Source organism: Mustelus asterias, chromosome 7 (assembly GCF_964213995.1).
Source record: "Mustelus asterias chromosome 7, sMusAst1.hap1.1, whole genome shotgun sequence".
NCBI lineage: Eukaryota > Metazoa > Chordata > Chondrichthyes > Carcharhiniformes > Triakidae > Mustelus > Mustelus asterias.
This window is the reverse complement of record NC_135807.1, coordinates 624,106-637,540: the sequence shown is the minus strand read 5'-3', so window position 1 is coordinate 637,540 and position 13,435 is coordinate 624,106. Positions and strand designations below refer to the sequence as shown.

The following is a 13,435-nucleotide window of genomic DNA, read 5'->3' as shown; positions in this document are numbered from 1 at the left end:
ATTCTGCTCCTATGTCTTATGATCTTATGTAAGTGCCACTTGATAACACAGTCGATGACATCTTCGATGAGTTTGTTGATGATTGAGTGATGGCCGGTAATTGACCTGATTGGATCTGTCCTGCTTTTTGTGGGTTGGACACACCTGGTGTATTTTGCCAGTGTGGTAACTTTACTGGAAATGCTTGGCTTGGGCCCGGATAGTTCTGGAACAAACCCCTTGTGTGGTTGTTCTATTTATGCCTGAATATCTCACACTTCAACCAATCACAAGCCCACACACACTGCACACACCTACATATACCACAATCACACAGTCACGCACATACACATGGCACAACCACCCCTGCGCAGCCAGCCACGCACACACCACTCACACACACACACTCACACACACACACACACACACACACACACACACACACACACACACACACACACACACACACACACACACACACACTCACACACACACACACACACCACTCACACACACACACTCACACACACACACACACACTCACACACACACACTCACACACACACACACACACACACTCACACACACACACACACACCACTCACACACACACACTCACACACACACACACACACACACACACTCACACACACACACACACACCACTCACACACACACACTCACACACACACACACACACACACACACACACACACACACACTCTCACACACACACACACACACCACTCACACACACACACTCACACACACACACCACTCACACACACACACTCACACACACACACACACACACACACACACACCACTCACACTCACACACCACTCACACACACACACACACACACCACTCACACACACACACACACACACACACACACCACTCACCACTCACCACTCACACACACACACTCACACACACACACCACTCACACACACACACACACACCACTCACACACACACACACACACACACACACCACTCACCACTCACCACTCACACACACACACACACACACACACACACACACCACTCACACTCACACACACACCACTCACCACTCACCACTCACACACACACACTCACACACACACACCACTCACACACACACACACACACACACACACACCACTCACACACACACACACACACACACACACCACTCACACACACACACACACTCACACACACCACTCACACTCACACACACACCACTCACCACTCACACACTCACCACTCACACACACACACACACACACACACACCACTCACACACACACACACACACACACCACTCACACACACACACACACCACTCACACACACCACTCACACACACACACACACACACACACACACCACTCACACACACACACACACACCACTCACACACACACACACACCACTCACACTCACACACACACACACACTCACACACACCACTCACACTCACACACACACACACACACACACTCACACACACCACTCACACTCACACACACACACACACACCACTCACACACACACACTCACACACACACCACTCACACACACACGCAGCCAACAAATCCCTCGCTTCAATTCACATCATCTAGGCCACTGTCGGCAGCTGAGATGCTGCATGGAGCAGAAGACATTGAAAACATCTTTGCAGGAGCTCTCGCAGCCAGCAGGCAAGAGAGTCATTTGGGAAGTGTTCATTCCAGCCCCTTAGCAACCTTTGAAGGTTCTGACCTCTTGCTTTGAAGCCAGCATTCTGTGCAAGTTTATAGTGTGCAGTGCACTTCCCTAGAATCAAGCAATGATGGCCCCCTGCTGCGGAGGAGAGCTTTTGTTTGGGTTCTTTTCCCTCTAAGGGCCTGGTAATGTGTCATCCGGGGCTGTAAATTTGTAAGACAGCATTTGGATTTTGGTGGCGATTGTGCAAAGATCCTATTGTTGTTAATGAGACAATGCAGTTTGTCCCTGACTGTGGCCATTCAGCTGGGAGCACTCCGGGGGAGAAACTGCTCATTTCAGCCCCTATTGTACTGAGCATTTACACCACTTCCTCTCTCTCCTCGTGCCTCTTTAATTAGTCTGTTCTTGCTTTCCAGTTGATTGAGATGTAGAGCTGGTGTCAGACTTCAATATTGGAGAAGGAGACCACAATATGGTGGGTACGCCATGAATGTGAGACAGAGTGAGGAGGAAGGAATGTTTCCCAGTCTGAATTAACCCTTTGATGACTCGAGTAATAATCATTTCCATGTCGGTGATTTTTCTGAGTTCCGCAGTTTGTGTTCCTGTATCTCTGGTGTGAAGCATTTGGAGTTGTGGGGTGTCTGTGATAGGGCTGCCTGTTTGGGGATGTACTTATCGAGGGAGGATCACTGGTTACAGGTTAAGGCTGAAATTCTTTTCAATCTCTCCACTGACTCTGATTTGCTATGAAACTTGTCCAGTTCCTTATACTCATTGGAATTCAGAAGAATGAGGGCAGATCTTATAGAAACATATAAGATTATGAAGGGAATAGATAAGATAGAAGCAGGGAAGTTGTTTCCACTGGCGGGTGAAACTAGAACTAGGGGGCATAGCCTCAAAATAAGGGGAAGCAGATTTAGGACTGTGTTGAGGAGGAACTTCTTCACACAAAGGGTTGTGAATCTGTGGAATTCCCTGCCCAGTGAAGCAGTTGAGGCTACCTCATTGAATGTTTTTAAGGCAAGGATAGATAAATTTTTGAACAGTAAAGGAATTAAGGGTTGTGGTGAGTGGGCGGGTAAGTGGAGCTGAGTCCACAAAAAGATCAGCCATGATCTTATTGAATGGCGGGGCAGGCTCGAGGGGCCAGATGGCCAACTCCTGCTCCTAGTTCTTATGTTCTTAGACAGGGGCTCCACTTCCACTTGGAGTACTGCGCGCAGTTCTGGTCACCTCATTACAGGAAAGATGTTGAAGCCATTGAAAGGGTGCAGAGGAGATTTACAAGGATGTTGCCTGGATTGGGGGGCATGCCTTATGAGGATAGGTTGAGGGAGCTTGGTCTCTTCTCCCTGGAGAGACGAAGGATGAGAGGTGACCTGATAGAGGTTTACAAGATGTTGAGAGGTCTGGATAGGGTAGACTCTCAGAGGCTATTTCCAAGGGCTGAAATGGTTGCTACGAGAGGACACAGGTTTAAGGTGCTGGGGGGTAGGTACAGAGGAGATGTCAGGGGTAAGTTTTTCACTCAGAGGGTGGTGGGTGAGTGGAATCGGCTGACGTCGGTGGTGTTGGAGGCAAACTCGTTGGGGTCTTTTAAGAGACTTCTGGATGAGTACATGGGATTTAATGGGATTGAGGGCTATAGATAGGCCTAGAGGTGGGGATGTGATCGGCGCAACTTGTGGGCCGAAGGGCCTGTTTGTGCTGTGGCTTTCTATGTTCTATGTTCTATGTTCTCTCTGTCTGTTGCTGACAGTTTGTAACATGGGCAGTCTATCTACCATGAGCTGAACTTCTGATTCACATCCTGTCACAAAATCTGCCACCTTCCACCTCTGTAACATTACCGGACTCCACCGCGCCTCAACTCATCTGCTGCCAAAACCCTCACCCACGCCCTTGTCACCTCCAAGCCATCTAAAATTCTGTTCTCCATATTCATCCAGCCATGGGGCTGGGGACAGTAATGCGTGTGTTTTTGAGTGTGTGTTTGTACATGTGTGTGCGGTAATGAGTTGTTTATATACATATATGGTCTCCTCGTATTTGGGAATCCTTGCATTTTTGCAGGCGTGTGCTGCACTATCCATCAAATCTGATAAATTGATCATCTAATTAAGTGTAAATTTTACTGGAACTGAGAGGAATCTTCTGTTATTGTTCAGTCTGCTTCACAATGGTGAGTGGCTCACTCCAGTCACTGAATGTAAGGGTCTTACTCAGTATTGGCAGTTGGCCAGCCTTTGGGCTGTAAGCACTGAATCCCTGCTGGCTTCTGGTAATGTACACTCACAGACTCTCATTCCAATTCCATTCACATTAAAAGGCTCACAGCAAAGAGGGCAGCAGAGGTAAGTGATTTGTGTTTCCCTATTAAAATGTGTTAGGAACTAATTAATCAGTAGTTACGGCACTTCCCAAATCCCAGCCTTTGGAATGTCTCCAGTCAGCTAACTGAAGCTTGATATTAATTCTAATTATAGGGTCCCTATTACTGAGGGCTGCATACAGAGTGAATCTGCAAGATGCACTGTTAAAGGGACAAGATTCAGATTACAGAGTGAGTGTGCAGGCTGCACCTTTAAAGAGACACACGGGGCAAAATCTTACCACGCAAAGGCAGATTGTTGTTTCCAGTGAGAAAGCTGGTGTGTTTCTCCCTGGAGAAACTGGTCAGTTTTCTCTCCGGAGCTTACCACACGCTGCCAAAAGAAATCAGGGGGGCATATGGGGGCCGGGGCCGCAACACGCCGGCAAAACCCAGCTGCACAGAGATCGAGGCACCTTCTTTAAAAGGTGCTCCGAAAAGAGCCTGAGTAAATCTCCACCCCAGCCCACCATGGGGGTCTCAGTGGCCCTCCTCCCCACTCCCAATCACATTCGGCACTTCTCTTCCTACCCCCCTCTCCCGATCATTGGCCCCTTCACACGCCGTGCCCCCCCCCCCCAGATCTGATGTGGCCTGAACTCCGTTTTCCTTGACTCCCTTGTCAATCAAGAATCTATCTAACTCAGCCTTGAAGATATTCAGTGCCTCCACTGCTCCCTGTGGAAGAGAATTCCAAGACCATCTGAGAGAAAAAAATTCCTCCATCTTCAGTGGAAGAGCCCTTATTCTGAAACTGTGCCCCTGGTTCTAGATTTCCCCCAGGCTGAAACGTTACTGAGTGAAGGCTGCACTGTTAAAGGCACAGGATACTAAATAGAATAACAGGGTAAAAGTGCTGAGTGAATGAGAGAGAACCTTTACCACGTGGACTGCTGCGGCTCCAGAGCCAGGCCTACTAGCACCTTTACAGGGCAAGCAGGAATGGGCAATAAATACCAACCTTACCTACAACACCACATCCATAAGATGGATGAAGTAGGCCATTCAGCCCATCGAGTCTGCTCTCCCATTCAATGAGATTCATGACTGACCGAATGTGACAATGCTCAATCCACTTTCCCGCCTTATCCCCATAACTCTCAATTCCCTTACTGATTAAATATCTGTCTGTCTTAGTCTTGAACATACTTAAGGACCCAGCCTCTACAGCCCTCTGCAGGAAAGAATTCCACAGATTCATTCCCCTCAGAGAAGAAATTCCTCCTCATCTCTGTCTTAGATGGGCGACCCCCTCACTCTGAGATGATGCCTCTGGTCCTAGACTCTCAGGAACAGATGCATAAAAACATGCATTCTGTTTTCTGATTTTGGAATGCAGCTGGTCTTTCCTGGGTGAGGAATGGAAATATCTGAAGATATTGCTGGAAATGAGGAGCTTTGAGGTGAACTTGACACTTGAAGAGTCACTGTTTCAATGAAGCAGCAAACTGCAGAGATAGTCCATTGGGAGAAGGCATAACGTGGATATGTACCATACAGTCCAAGGGGCGGGGGTGTGAGGGGAGTGAGGATCATTTCTCTAACTCATTTAGGATGCTACATACACCTGAACCCAGTGCCCTAGGTTAGGGAAATAAGCCAAAGTTTCTGCTCCAGGTTGTTCAGTCTGAGGACATGGGCATCATTGGCAAGGCTGCATTAACTGGCCATCTCGAGTTAAAGAGCGTGTGGTGAAAGTACTACTGTACTGATGTTCAGTGAGAATATGAACCCAGTGATAGTTAAAGGAATAGGATGAAGTATCTCACTGAAACAGCGGGACAATCTTCAACAGGGAGAGAAACAGCCAGAGGTCGTGTTTCAAATCAGCGATGTTGGTAGGAAAAGGGTTGAGGAACCCCAAGCAGAGTTTCAGGAACTATGAGAAAGATTAAAGACATAAACCTCAAAGGCGATAATCTCTGGATTAATCCAGTTCTTGTTTGGTGAATATGGGAACTGGGATCAGGTTTGGGGCAGGAGGGACCTGTGCAATCCAGGAGGGTTATGCCTGAGTGGGGCTGCGGCCAATGTCCCCACAGGGAGATTGAACTTGGGAAGCGTTTGAACTCGGCAGGAGGGGAGGAACCAAAGGTAGAAAACTCTGAGGGTCAGGCAGCAACAGATTGAAGAATAGTATAGAAATTGCAAGAATTAGATCGGGGGAAAGGCAAAGCAAACTAGCACAATAAATAGCTGAGGCCTGAGCACTTGCAGTACTGGTCTCATCACAGCCCGCCATATTGAAAATGCCTGTTTATCCTCACTCTCTGCTTCCTGTCCATTAACCAATCCTCTATCCATGCTAATATATTACCCCAACTCCAGAACCTTTTGGGTGGAACCTTAGTGAATGTTTTTTGGAAATCCAAGTCAAGTACATCTACTGGTTCCCCTTCATCTACCCTACTCCAATGACTTTGTCAAACATGATTTACCTATCGTAAAACCAGGTTGATTTTGTCTGATCAGATTAGGATTTTCAAAGTACATTATTTAGACTTCCTTAATAATAGATTGCAGCATTTTCCTGTTGACTAATGTGAGTCTAAATGGCCTGTAGTTCCCTGTTTTCTCTCTCGTTCCTTTCATTCGTCATCTTGCAATCTTCTGGAACCATTCTAAAATCCAAACAGCTTTGGAAAATCCTAACCTGTGCATCTGCTATCTCTGTAGCTATCTATTTTAGAACCCTGGGGTTTAGGCCATCAGGTCTTGGGGATTTGTCAGATTTTAGTTTCTTTAGTTTTTCCAGTAGTTTTTCTTTGCCGATATTAACTATCTTAATTTCTTCACTCTTATTGGCCCCTGGGTTACCCTCTAATTCTGGTTTTGCGGCTTGCATCTGCTACTGTAAAGGCAGATGCAAAGTATTTGTTCAATGTTGTTTCACCATTTCCCATGATAATTTCTCCTGTCTCAACTCCTCAGGGAATAATGTTCACTTTAGCTACTCTCTTCCTTTTCATGTACTAGTTAAGGTGCTCACAATCTGTATACCTGGAAGTTTACACTCAAATTCTACCTTTTCCCTTTTTTATCAACCTTTTGGTCACCCAAATCCTCAAGCTTATTGCTGTGCAACTCAACATTGTCACAGTTTTTTTTTAGTCTATTACTATACTTAACTCGCCCAGTCAGCCACAGATTAATCTTTCTTTCTTTTGTTTGGAGTTTTCTTTAAAAGTGCAGGGATGCTGGACATAATGTGTTGAATTTTAGTCACATTAATTAATTTTATCCAATTCATTTTTCTCTTACTATTTCCTTAAGTTCCTCATTTTTGCCAGAATCTTCATTTCCGCACGATCTCTGAGTTTTGTTTTGTGTTTTCTGTATTGAGAAATGCAGTTTAATCTCGGTTAGTGTAAAGTAGTGCTGGTTACAAGGAATATAATAAAAAGACAGTAATCTAAATTTTGCTCAAATGGGGTTACCTGAGGTGTATATTCACAAGGCGATGGCCTAGTGGTGTTATCGCGAGATTATTCATCCAGAAACTCTGCTCATGTTCTGGGGACCTGGGTTGAAATCCCGCCACGGCAGATGGTGGAATTTGAATTTTTTAAAAATTGGAATTAAGATGATCTCATGACAACCGTGAAACCTTTGTCAATTGTCGGGAAAACCCATTTGTGAGACATGGGCATCGCTGGCTGGCCAGGATTTATTGCCCATCCCTAGTTGACGAAGGGCAGTTGAGAGTTAATCACATTGCTGTGGCTCTGGAGTCACATGTAGGCCAGACCGGGCAAAGATGGAAGATTTCCTTCCCTAAAGGATATCAGTGAACCAGATGGGTTTTTCCGACAATCGACAATGGTTTCATGGTCATCAGTAGATTCATAATTCCAGATAGACAGGGCAACGGTGACGATGGACTGGGTGACGGTGACGATGAACTGGGCGACGGTGACGATGAACTGGGCGACCCTCTGTGTAAAATATGTCCTTCTGATATCTGTGTTAAACCTCCCCCCCCTTCACCTTGAACCTATGACCCCTCGTGAACGTCACCACCGACCTGGGAAAAAGCTTCCCACCGTTCACCCTATCTATGCCTTTCATAATTTTATACACCTCTATTAAGTCTCCCCTCATCCTCCGTCTTTCCAGGGAGAACAACCCCAGTTTACACAATCTCTCCTCATAACTAAGCCCTTCCATACCAGGCAACATCCTGGTAAACCTCCTCTGTACTCTCTCTAAAGCCTCCACGTCCTTCCAGTAGTGTGGCGACCAGAACTGGGCGCAGTATTCCAAATGCGGCTGAACCAACGTTCTATACAACTGCAACATCGGACCCCAACTTTTATATTCTATGCCCCGTCCTATAAAGGCAAGCATGCCATATGCCTTATTCACTACCTTCTCCACCTGTGACGTCACCTTCAAGGATCTGTGGACTTGCACACCCAGGTCCCTCTGCGTATCTACACCCTTTATGGTTCTGCCATTTATCGTATAGCTCCCCCCTACGTTAGTTCTACCAAATGATGGACTGGGTGACGGTGACGATGGACTGGGCAACGGTGATGATGGACTGGGCGACGGTGATGGTGGACTGGGTGACGGTGATGATGGACTGGGTGACAGTGACGGTGGACTGGGCGACGGTGACTGGGCGACGGTGACTGGGCGACGGTGACTGGGCGACGGTGACTGGGTGACTGTGACTAGGTGACCGTGACTGGGTGATGGTGACAGTGGGCGATGGTGACGATGTGACATGCAACAATGGGATAGGGTGAAAGTCACAACAACGTCGGAATGTTCTCCTCTCCCTGTGCGTTCCTGTGATAAGTATTTGCCTGAACTCTATCTGTGGATGGAAGGACAGTGACCCGCTGCTGACACTGATGAAACTTCCCCAAAAGCAGCATTACTGGTTATTGCCCACATTCTCTGTGTGGGATCTTTCTGTGTGCAGATTGATGTCCGTGTTAATCCACAGACAACAGTGACAGTAATTTGTTGAAAGTAGTTCCTAAACTTTGAACCATTCCTGTATGTTCCGAGATTATGAAAGGTGTGAAGAAAATGCGAGTCTGGCCTCTATGTGTCTCCAGAGCCACAGCAGTGTGAATGACTCTTAACTACCCTCTGGAATGATCTAGCAATGATGTGGAGATGCCGGCGTTGGACTGGGGTAAGCACAGTAAGAAGTCTCACAACACCAGGTTCAAGTCCAACAGGTTTATTTGGTAGCAAATACCATAAGCTTTCGGAGCAGAGCTCCTTCGTCAGATCGAGTGGATATCTGTTCTCAAACAGGGCACAGACACAGAAATCAAATTACAGAATACTGATTAGAATGCAAATCTCTACAGCCAGCCAGGTCTTAAATGTACAGACAATGTGGGTGGAGGGAGCATTCAACACAGGTTAAAGAGATGTGTATTGTCTCCAGACAGAACAACTTGTGAAATTCTGCAAGTCCAGGAGGCAAGCTGTGGGGGTTACTGATAATGTGACACAAATCCAACATCCCGGTTTAGGCCGTCCCCATGTGTGCGGAACTTGGCTATCAGTTTCTGCTCAGCGACTCTCTGCTGTCATGTGTCGTGAAGGCCGCCTTGGAGAACGCTTACCTGAAGATCCAAGGCTGAATGCCCGTGACTGCTGAAGTGCTCCCCCACAGGAAGAGAACAGTCTTGCCTGGTGATTGTCGAGCGGTGTTCATTCATCCGTTGTCGTAGCGTCTGCATGGTACATTGGGGAAACCATGCAGACGCTACGACAACGGATGAATGAACACCGCCCGACAATCACCAGGCAAGACTGTTCTCTTCCTGTGGGGGAGCACTTCAGCAGTCACGGGCATTCAGCCTTGGATCTTCAGGTAAGCGTTCTCCAAGGCGGCCTTCACGACACACGACAGCGCAGAGTCGCTGAGCAGAAACTGATAGCCAAGTTCCGCACACATGAGGACGGCCTAAACCGGGATGTTGGATTTGTGTCACATTATCAGTAACCCCCACAGCTTGCCCCTGGTCTTGCAGAATTTCACAAGTTGTTCTGTCTGGAGACAATACACATCTCTTTAACCTGTGTTGAATGCTCCCTCCACCCACATTGTCTGTACATTTAAGACCTGGCTGGCTGTAGAGATTTGCATTCTAATTAGTATTCTGTAATTTGATTTCTGTGTCTGTGCCCTGTTTGAGAACAGATATCCACTCGATCTGACGAAGGAGCAGCGCTCTGAAAGCTTATGGTATTTGCTACCAAATAAACCTGTTGGACTTTAACCTGGTGTTTTGAGACTTCTTAATGATCTAGCAAGCCACTCAGTCCGCGGGCTACGGGGGATGGGCAATTGATGCTGGCCTTGCCACTGCCCATATCCCATGAACGAGTAAAGACAAGTGTGGGATTGGAGTCACGTGTGGGTCCAGACAGGTGGGTATGGCAGTTACTCTTCCCTGAAGGATATCAATGACCCAGTTGGATTTTTCTAACAATCCAGCAGTTTTTATCGTGATTTCCTGAAGTTTTGAACCACAGGTGACCCCCTTTATTCAATTCCTCAATGGATTTGCAACTCATGATGTCAGGGTTTCTGGTACTGGAGAGAAGCACCATGTTACTGTTCTCGGCCTCAGTGCTGCCCCTTCCTAACCCTTCATCAGGGACTCACAGATATCAATAACTCCCTGCCCTGAAAGGGTTAATAATGTAATGACGTTGAGAAGCTGGAGGGTGGTCTCGGAGGGGCTGGTACTTGAAAGCTGTGCGTTGTTAGTCGCTATCAGGCCAAGGTGCTGTCAGTCACTCATTCAGACACCAGCACAACAGCCCGGCGTCTGTAAACCCTTATCAGTTCATGCAGACAGGTCAGAGGTCAGCTGCGTTCTGAGCATGCTCCTAGAAGCTGGCGGTATTGATTCCATTTTTTAATCCAGATACAGATGGATAAGAGTTCTGAAGCGAGATGGATTTCTTTTTTGTGAAAAGTGACTTGGACAGTGTGGGTGTATTATTCAGCTAGATCGATTCCACACTCCCTCGGGCAGGTTAAATCGTGGCTCAACGACGGGGGCCATTGTTAGCGACACTGCAAACACACAGAGACAAGAGCTGGATGGAATTGGGAGCGACTGATAAAATGTGCACATGGTTGCTTTGTTAGAGTGATAGCTGAGATCACAAAGCTCCACTCTGCTCACATCCCTGACCTTTACAAGCCTCTGGAAGTTTCATTCTGCTCTCCATCACTCTCTCTCTCTCTCTCAAATGTTGAGGCTAAAATAGAGAAGAATCACACACAGAGTCCTGAAACTCAGCACAGACCAACAGGAGAGAAAACCACCAACTCCAACAGCAGAGTTTACCCATGTACCATTTCCCACTGCAGATACCCAGAGGCGATAGCAAACTCTCCCAGGACAGGTACAGCACGGGGTTAGATACAGAGTAAAGCTCCCTCTACACTGTCCCCCATCAAACACTCCCAGGACAGGTACAGCACGGGGTTAGATACAGAGTAAAGCTCCCTCTACACTGTGCCCATCAAATACTCCCAGGACAGGTACAGCACGGGGTTAGAGACAGAGTAAAGCTCCCTCTACACTGCCCCCATCAAACTCTCCCAGGACAGGTACAGCACGGGGTTAGAGACAGAGTAAAGCTCCCTCTACACAGTCCCCATCAAACTCTCCCAGGACAGGTACAGCACGGGGTTAGATACAGAGTAAAGCTCCCTCTACACTGTCCCCCATCAAACACTCCCAGGACAGGTACAGCACGGGGTTAGAGACAGAGTAAAGCTCCCTCTACACTGTCCCCATCAAACACTCCCAGGACAGGTACAGCACGGGGTTAGATACAGAGTAAAGCTCCCTCTACACTGTCCCCATCAAACACTCCCAGGACAGGTACAGCACGGGGTTAGATACAGAGTAAAGCTCCCTCTACACTGTCCCCATCAAACACTCCCAGGACAGGTACAGCACGGGGTTAGATACAGAGTAAAGCTCCCTCTACACTGTCCCCATCAAACACTCCCAGGACAGGTACAGCACGGGGTTAGATACAGAGTAAAGCTCCCTCTACACTGCCCCCATCAAACACTCCCAGGACAGGTACAGCACGGGGTTAGAGACAGAGTAAAGCTCCCTCTCCACTGTCCCCATCAAACACTCCCAGTACAGGTACAGCACGGGGTTAGAGACAGAGTAAAGCTCCCTCTACACTGTCCCCATCAAACACTCCCAGGACAGGTACAGCATGGGGTTAGATACAGAGTAAAGCTCCCTCTACACTGTCCCCATCAAACACTCCCAGGACAGGTACAGCACGGGGTTAGAGACAGAGTAAAGCTCCCTCTACACTGTCCCCATCAAACACTCCCAGGACAGGTACAGCACGGGGTTAGATACAGAGTAAAGCTCCCTCTACACTGTCCCAATCAAACACTCCCAGGACAGGTACAGCACGGGGTTAGATACAGGGTAAAGCTCCCTCTACACTGTCCCCATCAAACACTCCCAGGACAGGTACAGCATGGGGTTAGATACAGAGTAAAGCTCCCTCTACACTGTCCCCATCACACATTCCCAGGGCAGGTACAGCATGGGGTTAGATACAGAGTAAAGCTCCCTCTACACTGTCCCCCATCAAACACTCCCAGGACAGGTACATTCCAGGCAGTCCATTCCTGATTCTCACCACCCTCTGAGTGATTTATTTTTCTCAAATCCCCTCTGAATCTCCTGCCCCTCACCCTAAAACCATGCCCCCTTGTGATTGACCCCTCAACCAGGGGGAACAGCTGCTCCTATACAATCTCTCCATACCCCTCATAATCTTATACACCACAATCATGTCCCCCCCCTCAGCCTGCTCTGCTCTTGAGAAAACAATCCATAAGAACATAAGAACTAGGAGCAGGAGTTGGCCATCTGGCCCCTCGAGCCTGCCCCGCCATTCAATAAGATCATGGCTGATCTTTTCATGGACTCAGCTCCACTTACCCACCCGCTCACCATAACCCTTAATTCCTTTACTGTTCAAAAATTTATCTATCCTTGCCTTAAAAACATTCAATGAGGTAGCCTCAACTGCTTCACTGGGCAGGGAATTCCACAGATTCACAACCCTTTGTGTGAAGAAGTTCCTCCTCAACTCAGTCCTAAATCTGCTTTCCCTTATTTTGAGGCTGTGCCCCATAGTTCTAGTTTCACCCGCCAGTGGAAACAACTTCCATGCTTCTATCTTATCCAAGCCTATCCAGTCTCTCCTTATAGCTCAAATGTTCCATCCCAGGCAGCATCCTGGTGAATCTCCTCTGCACCCTCTCTTGTGCAATCACATCCTTGCTATCATGAGGCAACCAGAAGTGCCCACAGTGCGCCAGCTGTGGCCTCACCAATATGTAC

The 13,435-nt window shown here is 47.6% G+C and overlaps 1 protein-coding gene across 2 annotated transcripts in view; it reads left to right on the top strand.

Moving 5' to 3' along the window:
* agap3 (ArfGAP with GTPase domain, ankyrin repeat and PH domain 3) overlaps nt 1–13,435 on the top strand; it is an 805,117-nt gene that overhangs the window by 785,419 nt on the left and 6,263 nt on the right. The window lies entirely within an intron of this gene.